This window comes from Somniosus microcephalus, chromosome 25 (genome assembly GCF_052327205.1).
Source record: "Somniosus microcephalus isolate GS21.2 chromosome 25, FLI_Smic_1.0, whole genome shotgun sequence".
NCBI classification, from domain to species: Eukaryota; Metazoa; Chordata; class Chondrichthyes; order Squaliformes; family Somniosidae; genus Somniosus; species Somniosus microcephalus.
Genome location: NC_141011.1, coordinates 18,914,979 through 18,932,858, shown reverse-complemented (window position 1 = coordinate 18,932,858; position 17,880 = coordinate 18,914,979). Strand labels below are relative to the sequence as shown.

The 17,880-nt window shown below is 46.8% G+C and overlaps 1 protein-coding gene across 1 annotated transcript in view; it reads left to right on the top strand.

Annotated features, from left to right (window-relative positions):
• The window catches only part of LOC147100515 (somatostatin-2-like), a 64,402-nt gene that overhangs the window by 27,482 nt on the left and 19,040 nt on the right, over window positions 1–17,880 (top strand). The window lies entirely within an intron of this gene.

Sequence of the window (17,880 nt, the reverse complement as noted above, 5' to 3'; positions counted from 1 at the left end):
TTATGCCCGTTGCTGTAAGAACCAAGCGCAACAAAGCAAGGTCCATACAGTAGATGAAAGCGAGATAGAGGAATTCAATGTAGATGTTGTGTCTGAAAACAAAAAAGAAAGAGACTGGATGTTGACACTAAAAGTGAATGACATACACATTCCATTTAAATTGGATACTGGAGCACAAGTTAATGTGATATCAGAGACCGATTTTAAGAGAATTAGACCCAGACCAAAGTTACATGGAATACAAGTGAAAGTGACCGGATACTCAGGGACTGATATACCAGTGAAAGGAAAATGCATTGTCAAAGTAACACACAAGGACAGAGAGCACACGCTAGCATTAATCGTGGTGCCAAAGGATGTGCAAGCCATACTAGGTTTAAAAGCCTGTGAGAGACTGAACCTGGTAAAGAGAGTCCTCGTTGTGGAAAGCGAAGGTGAGACAGTCTATGATGAACTGAATGTTGCTACACACCGGGTAAGCTGATGTATACAGCAGACACGTTGTCCAGAGCTGTTGACCCAAGTGAGCCCGCAAACACCACAATGGATGAAAAAGTGAACGCCTACGTGGACATGATCACAAGTGCACTGCCCATAGCAGATGCAAAAATGGAGCTCATAAAGACTGAGACAAACAAAGATGAAACAATGAGATGACTGAGAAAAAGCATCTTGGATGGATGGCCCAACATGAAGCAAGACTGCTCACCTGATATAGCAGAGTACTGGAACTGCAGGGCGGAACTATCAGTGGTCGAAGACATCATCTACAAAGGAAGTAAAATAGTTATCCCAAAGAGTCTGAGAAGAGAGATGCTAAAAAAAGATCCATGGAGGACATCTGGGAATCAAAGTGTAAGAAAAGAGCACGAGAGGTGATGTACTGGCCACGAATCAACCAAGATGTGACAAATGAGGTGTCAAACTGCACAATATGCCTGAAATATCGAGCAAGCAATCCGGTAGAACCACTAAAGCCACACCCAGCACCAGACAGACCTTACCAGAAGGTAGGCGCTGACCTATTCGTATGTCAATGGACGGACTATCTTGTCGTCACAGACCATTACTCCCTGTATCCAGAGGTTTGTAGACTGTACACCACCACTGCAGAAGCTGTGATAAGAAGTATGAAAGCCATATTCTCCAGACATGGCGTGGCAAGCGAGGTCTTCACAGACAACGGACCCCAGTTTAACAATGCAAATTTCCGACACTTTGCCAAAGAGTGGGACTTTGTCCACACAACGTCAAGTCCTCACTATCCACAGTCCAATGGATTAGTGGAAAAATCGGTCCAGACAGTGAAAAGACTGATGTACAAGGCAAAAGACAGTGGAACTGACTTCTACCAAAGCATGCTTGTATACCGCACAACGCCGCTCGAGTGTGGTATGTCACCAGCCCAACTCCTGATGGGACGTCGGCTAAGGTCAAACCTACCCATCCCGGAGAACCTCCCGAAAACAAAAGAGGGGGAGAAAGTGAGGAAGTTCAAAGAACAACAGAAAGAAAAGCAAAAGTACTACTATGACAGAGGGACACAAAACCTACCTGAACTCCACACTGGTGACCAAGTAAGGTTGAAAGACAAAACAAACACATGGACTCAGAAGGGAACTGTCCTGAGTGAAGTTCAACCAAGATCATACACCATTCAGACAGATGAGGGTGCTGTTCTGAGAAGAAATCGTCGAGATCGTCTCGTGGGACCAGCCACAGCAGGTCAAGAGACTGATACTGGTGAACAACCTGATCACACAGCTGAGAACCAATCATCTGAGGCAACAACTCAGATTCAAGGACAATCAATCAGAAAATCCTCAAGACACGTGAAGCCTCCTGAGAGACTCATTGAGCAAATTTAAGGACTATTGTTAAAGAAGGAAGTAATGTTATCTTATTCTTTCTTCAAGTTCTAGTGTATTGACATATTTCATGTGAACACACAAAGCAAGGGTAAAAAACCTTGATCATGATAATGATAATGTAAGTTCATTAAATGTTGTTAGTTAAAAGTAAAATACTTCTGTTTTAAGAAAGGGAGATGTAATGATATCAGCAAACAGTGATGATATTTGTCTGTGTTTGATTACTTATGCCTTACAGCATATTTGTCTGTGTTTTTGATTACTTGTGCCTGACCAGCAGAGGTCATGTGAGAGACAAGCAGTCCAGAGGAGTTTTACTTTCAGTTTCATTCTAGATGCATCACAGCATAGTGTGTTCTGTAAAAAGCTGTAGAAAGTCTTGAACAAGACTTTAGGTTAAACAACATTCTCTTTCAGAAATGAGTCTTTATTGAACCCAAAAAGAAATCAAAACACAAGGTACTGAATTTGGATGATCAGCCATGATCTCATTAAATGGCAGAGCAGGCTCGAGGGGCTGAATGGCCTACTCCTGCTCCTATCTTCTATGTGAGTGGAATTAAAACCAATACTGTAACATTCCATCTATAACACAAACCCACATATAAGGTGCACATTCTCTATCTCGCTAGGAATGTGAGCTGGCATATAACACACATATCGGAAATGTAGCTGTATAAATGACTCACATACAACAACTCAATAGGGATAATCTACGAGGCTCCACTCCCAGTGTGAAACCTCACTATCTGGGAGTGCACGTTGGACATAAGGCTATAACTCTATAAGGCTGATTCTGCGACCTCTGCTCCCATCTAGTGAGGCTCCACACCAGGACCTTTGGCTTGCCTCCAATAATGCACACCGGGGTTTCAGGCCCATGTAAAATTCGCAGTCAGAGTGTGTGTTAATGGAGTCCGAGTCTCAAGGCCATGAACAACTATTATTTCTGAAGTGAGCACATGAATAAAGGTAACGTCCCAAAGCAGTTAGATCTCTGAAGAGATAAAGGTTGCTGTTAGGTTGTGGCTTGTTCACAGTGAGATCCCACACACAAAAAAATAGCAGTAGACTATTCAAGTGGAGCGCAATTCATAAACAATCTGTGCGGGGAGGAGGGAAACACACTAATCCACACCTATTGACATTGTGTAAAACTTTACTGGTGGGCTGCAGGGGGGTCCTCTCTGATATAATTGGGAAACTATTGTCCTGAAATCATGGTTTAGTGTACTTGGTTCCTGACCCTATTGCTTTGCAAAGAGCCAGTGCAGACACAATGGGCAAATCTCCTTCTTCTGTGCTGTGAATTTCTGTGGTGGTCTCAAAAGAAATTACTCCATGTCACTGGTGGCCAAAGACTGATTTTGTTGGGATGGAAAGTGGCCATTCTGTTGTTCCCGAGCCTATGGATAACGGGAAACTTGAAAGGGCGGCATATATTACAGTAATGCTCGCAGAAGCATCAGATGTTCAGGGCTATTTGGGGGAGTGTGGCAGAACCCCCACGGTTAAGGAGGGTTTAACGTGAGGGTTGCTTGAGATACACCTTGGCAACCTTCCCGGGAATGTGGGATGATTGGGGAACCCAGAGGGGTAAGAGGAGTAAGAGACAATTGGATGGGTTATTGTTTATGGGAGAGAGGTTTAAGTTCGCTTGATCCATTGATGCTTCATGAGGGGTTTTCCTCTTCTGATTAAAATGAGATTATATTAGATTATTTTAAAGCTTCTTTTCCCCATCCATTTTTCTCCCCTTCTCTGCTGACTCAACAACAAAACAACTTGTATTTATATAGCGCTTTTAATGTAGTAAAGCGTCCCAAAGCATTTCACAGGAGCGTTATAACACAAAATTTGACACCGAGCCAGATAAGGAGATATTAGGACAGATGACCATAAGCTTGGTCAAAGTGGTAGATTTTATGGAGTGTCTTAAAGGAGGGTAGAGAGGCGGAGAGGTTTAGGGAGGGAATTCCAGAGCTTAGGGCCTAGACAGCTGAAGGCACAGCTGCCAATGGTGGAGCAATGAAAATCAGAGATGCATAAGAGGCCAGAATTGGAGGAGCGCAGAATCTCGGAGTGTTGTGGGGCTGGAGGAGATTACAGAGATAGGGAGGGGTGAGGCCATGGAGGGATTTGAACACAAAGATGAGAACATTAAATTTGAGGCTGGACCGGGAGCCAATGTAGGTCAGCGAGCACAAGGATGATGGGTGAGTGGGACTTGGTGCGAGTTAGGATAGGGACAGCAGTGTTTTGGATGAGCTGGGGTATGGTCCCACAGGCACTGCCGAGCCTCCTAAGTGCTCATTCCTCATGTCTGGGCTTAAACGAGTAATTATGAGCAAACCATATGACCATGAGGAGTACCACAGTCCTCACCAGCAATCCACATACATGCACTTTTCACCATGAGTCATGAATAGTACTCAAGAACAGGAATCTTGGCTGATTCCTCTTTCTCTAGATTGGGGAGGTGGTCGAGGCCATCTGTATCGCATTTATCAATCAGCTAACTCAGCACAAGCTGCAGATCGAACCTGGGGTGTTCTTGGTCTGCCTGATGGTTCAAAATCGGCCCGTGCACACTTGCCAACTGAGCTCTTGGTGCAATAAATCATTAAGGAATGATTGCTGAGAGGGGAGGTAATGGTGTGGGTTAGAGGGGTAAGACACTAGTTTATGCCCATGAATCCCAGCACAATGAGTTTCTGATCTCCGAGCAAAGCCCAGGCACTTTCCGACAGAAAGGAAGAGAAAAGTATCACCCCTTCCCTCACAGTCACTCTTACACATCTACTGGGGCCTCTTGATGCAGCGCTGCTCCCCTCGGGATGCTGTGCGATGCCGGAGACCACAGGGCAAAAGGGGGAAAAAAAATAACAAGCCACCTGTGATATCCGAGTGGTAAGGTCAGAAACTGAGAGAAGCGAGATATTAGGAACTAAACCCAACTGTTTAATTATACGGTGTAGCAGAGAAACATCTCTTACAGGCTGCAGGCAAGACACACAATTCTTACTGCACGATTGCAAGATGGAGGATGCACCTCTGAGTCATACCCATAATGCAATGCCACATTACCATATAAACTGGTGTACCAGGACATTGAATACATGACCCATTACCTTAAAAACTGGTGAATGTGAATCCATACTATTTGGCTCCATCTGGTGGATAACTTAAACATTACATCCCAGATTACTATATCCCTCCCCTCTTAAGATGAACATTAATTTCTTAACAACATTCTTAAAAAGTCCCATAAGGAAACTCCTTTAACGATAGTCCATACTGAACGAATCTAGTAGGTCGTTATCAATCTCTCTGGCGGCTTGTGAGACCTTGGTGAACTTCTTACAGTCAAGTCCCTGCTTGGTTGTGGTAGAGCCACCTGCTGCTCCTGAGCAGTACTCAGAGTATCTGACTCTGCTACGATGGTTTCCTCTTGACGAAGGGGTCCAGGTGGAACTGGCTTTGTTCGTGGTGGTGGTACCACCGATGCATTTGGATAACTGGTGGCCAACTTGTCCTCCGACATCTCCTCTGGAACCTCCAGTTCGATTTCCCCTTGTCTGGTCAGTATCTCATCTACATGTCTGCGTACTACCTGACCAGTTCCCACCATGACTGTATATGATACTGGACCGGTCATTGAGTCTATGACGCCAGGAATCCATTTTGGACCATAACTGAAATTCCTGGTAAGGACCGCATCTCCTTCTCCAAAACTGCGGCTCTTTGTCCTTCTGTCATGGTTCTCCTTTTGTTTGATTTGTCGGTTTTCCACCTTCCTTTTTAGGTCTGGGTGAACCAGGTCAAGAGTGGAGCGTAGTCGACGTCCTAACAGCAGCTCAGCAGGAGAGAGTCCTGTGGTGTTTTGAGGTGTTATTCTGTAGCTGAACAGAACTCGTGACACCTTGGTTGCCAAACTCCCTTACGCACTTTTTTTCATCATCTCCTTAAATGTTTGTACGGCTCTCTCCGCAAGTCCTTTTGAAGACGGATGATATGGAGCTGAGGTCACGTGCACTATGCCATTGTTTCTCATGAACTCTTTTGTTTCTGCACTCATAAAACACGTGGCATTGTCACTTACTACGATCTCCGGTAGTCCTTGATTACTAAAACTCCTACGCAGGCAGTTTATAGTAACAGTAGATGAAGCAGAATTTACAGGATAAACATCCATCCATTTGGAATGGGCATCAATGATTATGAGGAACATCTTTCCCATGAATGGACCCGCATAATCTACATGTAATCTTCTCCATGGTTTATCCGGCCACTCCCAGGGGTGGAGAGGAGCTGCTGCTGGTGCCTTCCTGTGTACTTGACAAGTGCTGCATGTCTTGACTAGATTTTCTATCTCCTCATCTAGCTTTGGCCACCACAAGTAACTCCTTGCCAAGGCTTTCATACGCGAAACTCCAGGATGACACTGATGTAGTTGCCCTAGGATAGGCTGTCGTGCTGGCTGTGGAATAATTACTCGTGCTACCCACAACACGCAACCATCCTGCACACTCAGCTCTGTCTTCCTGACACTGTAAGGTATGAAATCAGTCCCTTCCGGATGCTGTGGCCAACCCCTCATCACATATTCTCGGACTCTAGACAGTACTGGATCTTTACCAGTCCATGTCCTTTCTTGTTCTGCGGTCACAATTGCCGTGTCCTCCAACATCAAAACTCTGTCCTCTGGAGCTGCACGGATAGGTGTACCTGGCAGTGGAAGACGGCTCAAGGCATTTGCGTTCCCATGGTACTTGCCCGCCTTGTAAACGATGACATACTCATATGCCCTTAACGTCACTGCCCACCTCTGGATCCGGGGTGACACCATCTGTGGTACTGCCTTCATTTCATTAAAAAGAGATAGAAGAGGTTTATGATCGGTGCATATGGTGAATTTCCTGCCATATATGTACCTGTGAAACCTCTGTAACCCAAACATTACTGCTAACCCCTCTTTATCTAACTGGGAATAGTTTTTTTCCGCTGGTGTCAGAGTTCGAGACATAAACCCTATTGGTCTTTCTGTTCCATCTTCCAAGCTGTGTGAAAGAACCGCCCCCACCCCGTAAGGTGAAGCATCACAAGAGAGAATGATGTCTTTCTCTGCATTGTAGTGAACCAGCACATCTGAGGACAGCATCAGTTTCTTGGACTGTTCCAATGAAACCCTCTGTTCCTCTTCCCACTGCCACTGTGTCTCCTTGCGCAGAAGTTTGTGAAGAAGTGCTAACACTGTTGACAAGTTTGGTAAAAATCTGTTATAATAGTTTAGCAGTCCCAGGTAAGCTTTTAACTCAGTCACATTGGTAGGAGCTGGGGCCTCCTGCAGTGCTTGTACCTTCTCCTTGATTGGATGGAGCCTGATGGCGTCCACTCTGTGTCCCAGGAACACGGCCTCATACCCCAGGAAAGTGCACTTACTCCTCTTGAGCCGTAACCCAGCCTTATCCAATCTTTGTAGTACCTCTCTCAGAGTGCTCAGATGCTCCTGGTTGGTTCTTCCTGTCACCAGAATGTCATCCAGATAGATTGAAACATGTGGGATCCCTTGCAGTACACCCGCGATAGTCCTCTGGAAAATAGCTGGACTAGATGAGACACCGAATGGTAAGCGGTTATAAGTAAACAAACCCTTGTGTGTATTTATGGTTACATACTTCTTGGATTCCTCATCTAGTGTAATCTGCAAGTATGCATGACTCATATCCAGCTTCGTGAATTTCTTCCCTCCAGCCAGGTTTGCAAAGAGATCCTCTGTTTTAGGAATAGGATACTGTTCTAGTTTAGACACCCTATTTACAGTCAATTTATAATCTCTACAGAGTCTTACCGAATTGTCTGGTTTTAAAACAGGTACAATGGGAGCTGCCCACTCTGAACATTTCACGGGTTCCAGAATGTTCTCTCTCAAAAGACGGTCAAGCTCAGCCTCTACCTTTGGCTTCATGGCATACGGCACAGGTCGTTGTTTAACAACCCTTGGCAGTGCCTCGTTGTCTACATAAATCTTAGCTGGGGGGCCATTAAATGTGCCAAGTTCTTCCTTGAACACGTTCTCATGTTCAATCAACACTTCTTGCAAAGACAATTGTTTGCCTCCCTCTATTTGATTTATTGCTCCCCAATCTAATTTAAGTTCTTGTATCCAGCCCCGACCTAACAAGTTTGGTCCGGAACCCGATACTACAACTACAGGTAGCTGTTCCACGGTGTCCCTGTGTTGCACAGTTATAGTAGCTGTACCCAATGTCGCCACTCGTTCACCGGTATATGTTTTAAGCTGCATAGAGCAAGACTTTAACTCTGGAACTTTTGCACGGTTCCACAATTTTGAGTACTCCTCCCTGTTCATTATGGTTACGCCGCATCCTGTATCCACTTCAAAGTTGACCTTAGAGTCATTTACTGTCAGTTGCAAAGTGATAGGATCCACTTTTGGAATGTCCTCTACCATACTATGCATTATGAACATATCGTCTTCTTTCTCAGCTTCTCCGCTGATGTGATGTGCTCCCTGTTTTTTCAATTCTCTTCCTAGGTTTTTCTTTCCTCCCCCTATTGGTTTGTATTCCTCTATGGTTGCTTTTGCCCTGCATGCACGTTTTATGTGTCCTTTTTTCCCACACTTGTGGCACTTCTCCTCCAGAAACCTGCATTCCCTCGCCAGGTGATCGCCATTGCATCTATAACATGCCTCCCCATGCTCACGTTGTGGTTTCTGATGCATATTTAACTTGTGCACAACAATCTGACCTGCAACTTGCTTTGTAGTAGCCCAGTCGGAACCTTGTATTTCTTTTACATCTCGGTTCGCTGTCTCTATGGCTTGAGCAAGTTCCAATGCTTTTTCATACGTAAGCCCAGTCTCGGACAATAATCTCCGCTGCATTCGATCATCCATTATCCCACAAACTAGCCTATCTCTCAGCATGTCTTTCAGGTTGTTGCCGTAATTGCAATCATGTGCCAATTTCCTCAACACCGCTACATAATCCAATACAATCTCTCCCGGTATTCTGTTCCGTGAATTAAATTTGAAACGCTGTACAATCTCACTTGGCCTTGGATTGAAATGGTCCTTCAGCAAGGCCACTAAGTTAGCAAATGTACTGTCACCAGGCTTTTCAGGACTGCATAAGTTTCTCATTAAACTATACGTCTGACTTCCCACGGAAGTGAGCAAAATAGCTCTCCTTTTTCCGACATCATTTATATCATTTGCTTCAAAGAAATGCATCAGCAACTCACAGTACTCATCCCAGGTTTGTGTCTGAACATCAAAAGCAGAGATCTTTCCTACCATAGCAGCCATGATCCGTAATTCAGTGCTCCTTTTCTTTTTTTTTTTTTCGTCACGATGTGATCTGTTGATCCTCATCGCCAATATGTGATATCTGAGTGGTAAGGTCAGAAACTGAGAGAATCGAGATATTAGGAACAAAACCCAACTGTTTAATTATACGGTGTAGCAGAGAAACATCCCTTACAGGCTGCAGGCAAGACACACAATTCTTACTGCACAATGGCAAGATGGAGGATGCACCTCTGAGTCATACCCATAATGCAATGCCACATTACCATATAAACTGGTGTACCAGGACATTGAATACATGACCCATTACCTTAAAAACTGGTGAATGTGAATCCTTACTATTTGGCTCCATCTGGTGGATAACTTAAACATTACATCCCAGATTACTATGCCACCTTTAAGAAAAGATTCCCTGGGACAAAAGAATGATGAGCCCACTGGAGACAGGGGTCCAAGGTGGCCTTACTCATGCCTGCAACTCTTTTTATGAATTAATTAATGGGTCTTTCATACTTGCGAAAGGGCCCCATTACCTCCCTGACACAGGTGGGATACAATGAACATAGGGACCAAGTGCATTGAGCCTTAGCAATGTGCCCATAGCAACGGCCACAGGTTAGACCTCATCACTAGATTCTGAAGGTTGTGACGCAGTCTTTGCTCTGTGTATAAAAAAAACTACTTTATGAACAGGAAAGAAAGCTTTAGCACAATGAGAGGCCTGATGTTTTCCAGTTCTTAGATTGTACAAATAGGCCATCACATGGGTCTCAGTGTGACACCACACTCATTCAGGACCCCTGGGTGCCTTCTATTTTATTTCGATTTTTCCTCAGCTGTGAAAGTGAAGAGAGGTAGTGAGCTCCTGATTGACCAACTCCCAGAGAAAGCCTTGTTCCTTCGCAGTGTTTAGCCTGTTCTCGGCAGGACCTGGAAATATTCACAATCTCTCTTTAAAGTGTTCACTTATTTTTTTTTTAATTTGTAAATTATTGTTGTGCTTACCTCACCGGTTTGTATTTTCTTTCCTTCATTTATGAAAGGCAAATAAAATTCAATAAACGAACTCTCGGTAAAGCCCACAAGAATCGATTAAAGTTTATTTAGTTTGAGATTTTCACTGTTTGTTTTCACCTCTGAGTTCTAGCCACACTGTCCCTTTTCCTGTTGACAGCATGACCTGAAGACTTGTTCCCTGGCCCTCCACACTCCATAGCAGACCCTTCGGGATTCATTAAACTAACCTGGGATGACCTACTCTCAGATTTTCCCTCCTGCTTTCTCCTTACAAAAGAGTCTGACTTCATGGCTGAAATTAGAATATAACCACACACAGAATCAGCTTCCTATTGCTCCACTTTGTCCCTTACCCTCATCTCCTGAAGGTGCCGACTCCATTGCTGTAGTTTAGTTCCATGCAAGATCCTGCAAATCCATTGGCAGGATAGGCACACCAACGTCAGTGTCCTCACTCAGGTCAACATCCCCAGCATCGAAGCTTTGACCACGCTCGATCAGCTCCGATGGACGGGTCACATCGTCCGCATGCCCGATACAAGACTCCCAAAACAAGTGCTCTACTCGGAGCTCCGACACGGCAAGAGAGCCCCAGGTGGACAGAGGAAACACTTCAAGGACACCCTCAAAACCTCCTTGAAAAAGTGCAACATCCCCGCCGACACTTGGGAATCTCTGGCCCAAAACCGCACACAGTGGAGGAGAAGCATCCGGGAAGGCACCGAACACCTCGAGTCTCTTCACCAGGAGCAAGCAGAAGCCAAGCACAAACAGCGGAAGGAGTGTACGTCAACCCAAGCACCCCACCCACCCGCCCCTTCAACCACCATCTGCCCCACCTGTGACAGAGACTGTAGGTCCCGCATTGGACTCATCAGTCACCTGAGAACTCATTTTTAATGTGGAAGCGAGTCATCCTCGGTTCCCAGGGACTGCCTAAGAAGAAGAGTTCAGTTTCATGGGAGCTGTCCCCCAGCTACTTAGCTCAAATGGCCATTATTCATATGTGAGCCTTAGCAACAACAACAACTTGTATTTATATAGCGCCTTTAACGTAGTAAAACGTCCCAAGGCGCTTCACAGGAGCGTGATAATACAACATTTGACATCGAGCCAAATAAGGAGATATTAGGGCAGGTGACCAAAAGTTTGGTCAAAGAGGTAGGTTTTAAGGAGTGTCTTAAAGGAGGTAGAGAGGTTTAGGGAGGCAATTCCAGAGTTTAGGGCCTAGGCAGCTGAAAGCACGGCCGCCAATGGTGGAGCGAAGAAAATCGGGGATGCACAAGAGGCCAGAATCGGAGGAGTGCAGAGATCTCAGAGGATTGTAGGGCTAGAGGAGGTTACAGAGATAGGGAGAGCCGAGGCCATGGAACTATTTGAAAACAAGGATGAGAATTTTACAATCGAGGCTTTGCCGGACCGGGAGCCAAGGTAGGTCAGCGAGCACAGAGGTGATGGGTGAACAGGACTTGGTGCGAGTTAGGACACGGGCAGCAGAGTTTTGGACAAGTTCAAGTTTACGGAGGCTGCAAGGTGAGAGGTCGTCCAGGAGAGCACTGGAATAGTCCAGTCTAGAGGTAACAAAGGCATGGACGAGGGTTTCAGCAGCGGATGAGCTGAGGCAGGGGTGGAGACGGATGATGTTACGATGTTACGGAGGTGGAAGTAGTTAACAGTGAGTGTCAGCAGGATTTTCAAGGCCATCTCAGCCAATCCCAATCCTGTCCTCACATCACATCTACACGTACGCACTTCCAATGAGGGCCGTTGTATCAGGAGCAGGAAACTGGATTAATTTTCCTTTCCTTAACTAATTTAGAGTTAATAGAGATTTTCAAAATGATGAGGGGTTTTGATAGGGTAAATAGGGAGAAATTGTTTCCACTGGCAGGAGGGTCGATAACCAGAGGACACAGAGGGGTGATGAGGAGAATTTATTTTACGCAGCAAGTTGTTATGATCTGGATTGCATTGCCTGAAAGGGCGGTGGAATCAGATTCATTAGTAACTTTCAAAAGGGAATTGGATTAATACTTGAAGGGCAGAAAATTGCAGGGCTGTGGGGAAAGAGCAGGGGAGTGGGACTAATTGGAGAGCTCTTTCAAAGAGCCGCCACAGGCACGATGGGCCGAATGGCCTCCTACTGTCCTGTAAGATTCTATAATGGGTGCTAGGTCTTTCGACACCCTGGGATTCCCACTCACCACCCAAACCATGAGACCCTCGGAACACTCCCCCACCCCAACCCCGCCACTTACCTTGCTGCCAGCAGCTTTCTCTTGGTGCTGGCGGGCAGCCTCTGGGTCGCCCGCTATTTGTCGCCTGCCCGCTAGCCAGCTTCCGCCTGCCACCCCGAACGGGCAAGCAGCTGAGCGATGGCATTGAAATGGCGGTTAAAATCTGCCGTGCCTCCGACTCAAATTCCCAACTGCTCCGGCTGGGAGTTAAAATTGGCCCCAGTGAGCTGGCCGAGTCCGTGACTTTTACCTGGCAGGTGGAAGCTGAAACTAATCTAAAAAAACTGTTGTTGCTGGTTTGCAATATGTTCTGAACATTCTAGCACAAGACTTACAACATTTAATGAAATATGATTCTTTTCGATTCCAGCATGTCAGGTACTAAAGTACAATTGCGTCATTTCATTGATGAACACAGGTCCTCGCTGGAGGGCTTATTTTGGGTCAGATTGCTCACCTTTTACCTGCTGGAGTCCCTGACTCTATGCTGGTACACAACTCTAAAAGAAAAGAAAGACTTGCATTCATATAGTGCCTGTCACGACTTCAGGACGCCCCAAAACGCTTTACAGCCCATTAAATACTTTTGAAGTGTAGGCACTGTTGAAATGTAGGAAACGTGGCAGGCAATTTGCACACAGCAAGCTCCCACAAAGTTTTTTAGTTATGTTGGTTGAGAGATATATATTGGCCAGGACACGGGGAGAACTCTCCTGCTCTTCTTCGAATATTGCCCTGGGATCTTTTCCGTCCACCTGAGAGAGCAGACAGGGTTTAACATCTCCGATAGCAAAATACTGCGGATGCTGGAAATCCGAAATAACAACAGAAAACGCTGGGAAAAACTCAGCAGGCCAGGCAAGCTGTCTCTCTCTCCACGGATGTTGCCTGGCCTGCTGAGTTTTTCCAGCGTTTTCTGTTGTTATTTAACATCTCCCCCTCAGTACTGCACTGGAGTGTCAGCCTAGACTCGTCAGCCTAGGAGGATTGACAGCCGCCCAGGACTTTTACCAGGGGTGCGCCTGGACAATGTTGCCAGACTACTCAGCCTTGCGGAGCATCGCACACAAGCCTATTCCCGTCCTTCCCCCGATCATCTACTCGTGCACATTCTCCAGCAGGAGCTGCTGAACAGCAACGGGAGCCCGGACAGTCGCGGGTCATTTCCTCCCTATCCTGGTGAGTTGAGGGTCTATAGTGTCGCCCTCTACCACTGCCCCGCTGAGATTATCATAACTTAGCACAGACCAGGGAACAAGCCTGGACCATCTGGCGTGTGTAGCTCAGTCCCATAGAAACATAGAAACATAGAAGATAGGAGCAGGAGTAGGCCATTCAGCCCCTCGAGCCTGCTCCGCCATGTAGGGGGTGGTTTGTTGAGTCAGCTTTGCCCCTGACTGTCTTGAGCAGTTCGAATCGCTCCCACACCCCTGGGTTCTAGACTCTGGACTTAGGTACAGGCTGCGATACAAAATTGGAGTAGACAACTGGTTTGGTACAAGAAAACTGTGTTTATTAGAGTCACAATAAAATTATACACTTAGATTACTGGAGTAGTTACAGACATTCAAGAGTACACTTAATTAAGAATGGGGAACACACGGCACAACGAGGGAATATCACATTAATAATCCCCCTACCCTTGTCCCACCCCCAATATCTAACTAAATTGTACTAAAAAGAGCCAGGGATCATGCTCACCAATAGGGGTTTCTTGACAGTTCGAATCCTGTCAGTTAAGCCGGTTGCGTTTTGAGGTTCGCGCTTTGGGGCCTGCCGTCCCCACGTGGGTGGAGTCCGCTGATGCGGTTCGTTAGAAATAGGGAGAATAAAGTCTTTGTTGGGTACTTTAGCTTGTAGAGTGGAAAACTTCGGGTTTTGTTCTTCCGGTGGTGGTCTGGTCGTCGAGTTTTGTTGCGGTTGGGGTTCGGTTGGCGGTCTTCGGTGTCGGCTCGGTCGCGCTGGCCTAGATCATTACCTGTGTAGTGGTAATGATCTGAAGGTATGGTTTACCCAGCCCTTTTGTTACCGCGGTGCTCGTGGTCGGTCCTTGTGTCGGGCTGCGGTTTGCGGCCTTGTTATCTTCGGTCAAGCCTGCCCTGCCGTGCTTCCTCGCTGTGATGTTGTGTGAGCCTTCCTGTTGGCTTCCAAATGAAGATGCAGGGTGGTGTTGCTGCTGTTGGATGCGCCTGTCTCTTTGGTTACTGGTGGGCCTACAGTTATGCTGTTTTTGAGTTTGTTATCTGCGCGCCAAATCAGGTTTAGTTCTTTGTCTGATTTTTGGCGGGCTCGTTAAGGTGATTATAGTCATTCATCTTAACTGGTTTTTGGGCGGTTGTCTCGTTGCTAAATGGCTTTAATGTCTTGGGTGTTTGTTATGCATGATGTAAATCGGTGTCTTCCTGGCTTGGTAGCTAGTTCGAACTGTAAGCGATTATATATGCATAGTCTTGATGGGCTTTAGGTTTGTGCAAGATTAAGTCTTTTCCTGAGTTGATTTGTTTAAAGGGAAGAATGCGTGTTCTGTCTCCTCCAGTTGTCTGGTTTTGAAATAACAAATCAAAGCTGTCTCCCACTGGCCCGGGCATGTCAAGTTTTGAGTTTTTGAACTTGACATGCTGGCTGCAGGGCCCTGCTTTAACCCTGCAGTTTTTGCCATAAAGTCCAAAAGCCATTTCCTTCAGGGTTCCCTTATTAATAACTTGGGAAATGTGGGAATTTTGAGAATCCTACAGCCATTCAATGAGACCATAGCTGATCATCCAAATTCAGTACCCTGTCCCTGCCTTCTCCCCATATTCCTTGATCCCTTTAGCCTTAAGAAATATATCTAACTCCTTCTTGAATATATTTAATGAATTGGCCTCAACTGCCTTCTGTGGTAGAGAATTCTACAGGTTCACCATTCTCTGGGTGAAGAAATTCCTCCTCATCTCTGTCCTAAATGGTTTACCCCTTATCCTTAGACTGTGACCCCTGGTTCTGAACTCCCCCGCCATCAGGAACATCCTTCCTGCATCTAGTCTGTCTAGTCCTGTTAGAATTTTAGAAGTTTCAATGAGTTAGAATTTTATAAGTTTCCATGCTGTGCTGAAGGGAGGGAAGAGGTTGAGTCACATTGTATGACTGCCGTCTCGAGACTGAATGGTTGAATTTTTTTCTGCAGGGAAAGGGAAAGCGGATAGTTTCTCACAATGGACCTTTTTAGAAACAACAGTGCATCATGCAAAATGTCAAAATGAAATCCAGTCCGGCGGCCCCGTTCCCCGGACCCCCCGAGGCACCACGACTGCGTTTAAACCCATGTTTGCTTAGAGCCGGAGACCTATAGAATGTGTCAGCAATCAATTCCCGAAACTGGGAGAAGTCTGTGTTTTCTCGGAATGTGCTTTCATATTTGTAAAAGGCTAGTTAAAAGGTTACAGAAGTAATTCAGAGCTCTTAAATGTCACACTTTTATTTACCTCATGGCGTTTCCTCTCACCTGTTCAAAGACATTTTTTGATACATCGGCCTAGAAATTCAGTTGCGTTCGCCAGCCGTTAACGCCATAAGAGGGGTAGATTTCCAGCGCTAGGCACTTTGCGCCCGGGCGCAGGCCGGTCTGCGCCAACGCCCAACTTCAGTTGACATTTAGCGCCGGCGCAAAGTGTTTGCGCCCGCTCAGCTGCGCGCGCAGCTTATGACGTCATTTCGTCGTGCAACGTTGTTTGTGCGCCCCAAACCGGAAATTCAGTGGCGCCCACCCAATGTGGGCGTGGCGCTGTTAAGAACTGTGAAGTGGAACGCAGCAGAGGCCCTGCGGGCCTCGGGGAGCGCTAATTAAAGGGCACTTACACTGAACTATAAAGGCCAGCCATTTTGCTGCAATGACTTTAGTGCTTTGGATTTCTGGACAGAGACCAAGGAACAGACCTTACTGATTTGGGACAACATAGGAGAGGTATTTTTGGCTTCTGGCCAGAGCTTGGAAATTTGACTCTTTGTGATTTCACTGTTTGCAAGTTTATTATGGGGGCTGCATGGGGTTCCAACCCTCAGTTCCAGCATTATGTGCGAAGGGCTCGCAGACGCTGTGTGAGAGGGGCAGCCATGCCTAGACGCAGAGGGGCCATCAGGCGTCGGCAACGTAGGCCTTACCCACTCAGGGAATACCGGCAGCAGGTGTCCTATCTCACCATGACTGCCGCGCATTGTGTTACGAGGCTGCGCTTCAGAAGGGAGGTGGCTGCAGAGATCTGCCAGCTGCTTCACAGAGATCTGCGTCCACAGCTGATGTGCAGGACGTCTCTGTCGGTGGAAGTGAAGGTCACGGTGGCTCTGAACTTTTATGCAAGCGGCTCCTTCCAAGCCGCTGCTGGGGACATAGCGAACATCTCCCAGTTCGCCGTGCATCGCTGCATCCGGCAGGTCACCGATGCCCTTTTTGCAAGGAGACACCAATTCATCTCCTTCCCCATGACCCTAGAGAGGCAGGAGCAGCGTGCAGTCGGATTTGCCAGGATCGCCGACTTCCCCATGGTGCAGGGCGCCATTGTCTGCACGCATGTGGCTATGCGGGCACCTATCGACAATGCCGAGGATTACCACAACCGGAAGGGCTACCATTCCCTCAATGTACAGCTGGTGTGTGACCACAGGCAGCGCATCCTAGCTGTCAATGCCCGCTTTCCAGGAAGCAGCCACGATGCATTTATCCTGCGCCAGACTACTGTGGCTGACATGTTCGAGGCACAGCCTCCACCAAGGGGATGGCTTATCGGGGACAAGGGCTACCCTTTGTGCACATGGCTCATGACCCCGCTCCGCGCGCCCAGGACCCCTGCGGAGGAGGCATACAACGAAAGCCATCAAGCCACAAGGAACATCATAGAGCAAACGATTGGCGTCCTGAAGCAACGGTTCCGCTGCCTGGATCGATCCGGCGGATCTCTACAGTATTTGCCGGATAGAGTCTCCCAGTTCGTCGTCGTTTGCTGCATGCTGCACAACCTGGCTATCCGCAGGACTCAGGCACTGCCACCTCACGTTGGGCCACCACCTCAGGAGGACGAGCAGGAGGACCATGAGGAGGAGGAGGAGGAGTACCAGGCCAGAAGGGAGCCACAAGGTCCAAGGGCCGTCCGCCGGCGGCTTATTGAACGACACTTCTAGGCCCCCTGTCAGGGAATGGCTTGTGGCAATGAACGCACCTGAATGCAGCCGCTCCGCAAGCCCTCAGCCGGTTAACGCAACAACCACTTGAAACATGACACCTGGACAAGCTGAATAAATAAAAAGCTTTATTTAACAAACTCAGGGCCCTTCCCACATGAAACAGAAAAACAGACAAGACCCCCAAAAAACAGTGAAAAACATATCTCACTCCCACAACCTGGGGAGGAATAACAAAACTTGTCAATCCAATTGGCCTTCATCTTCG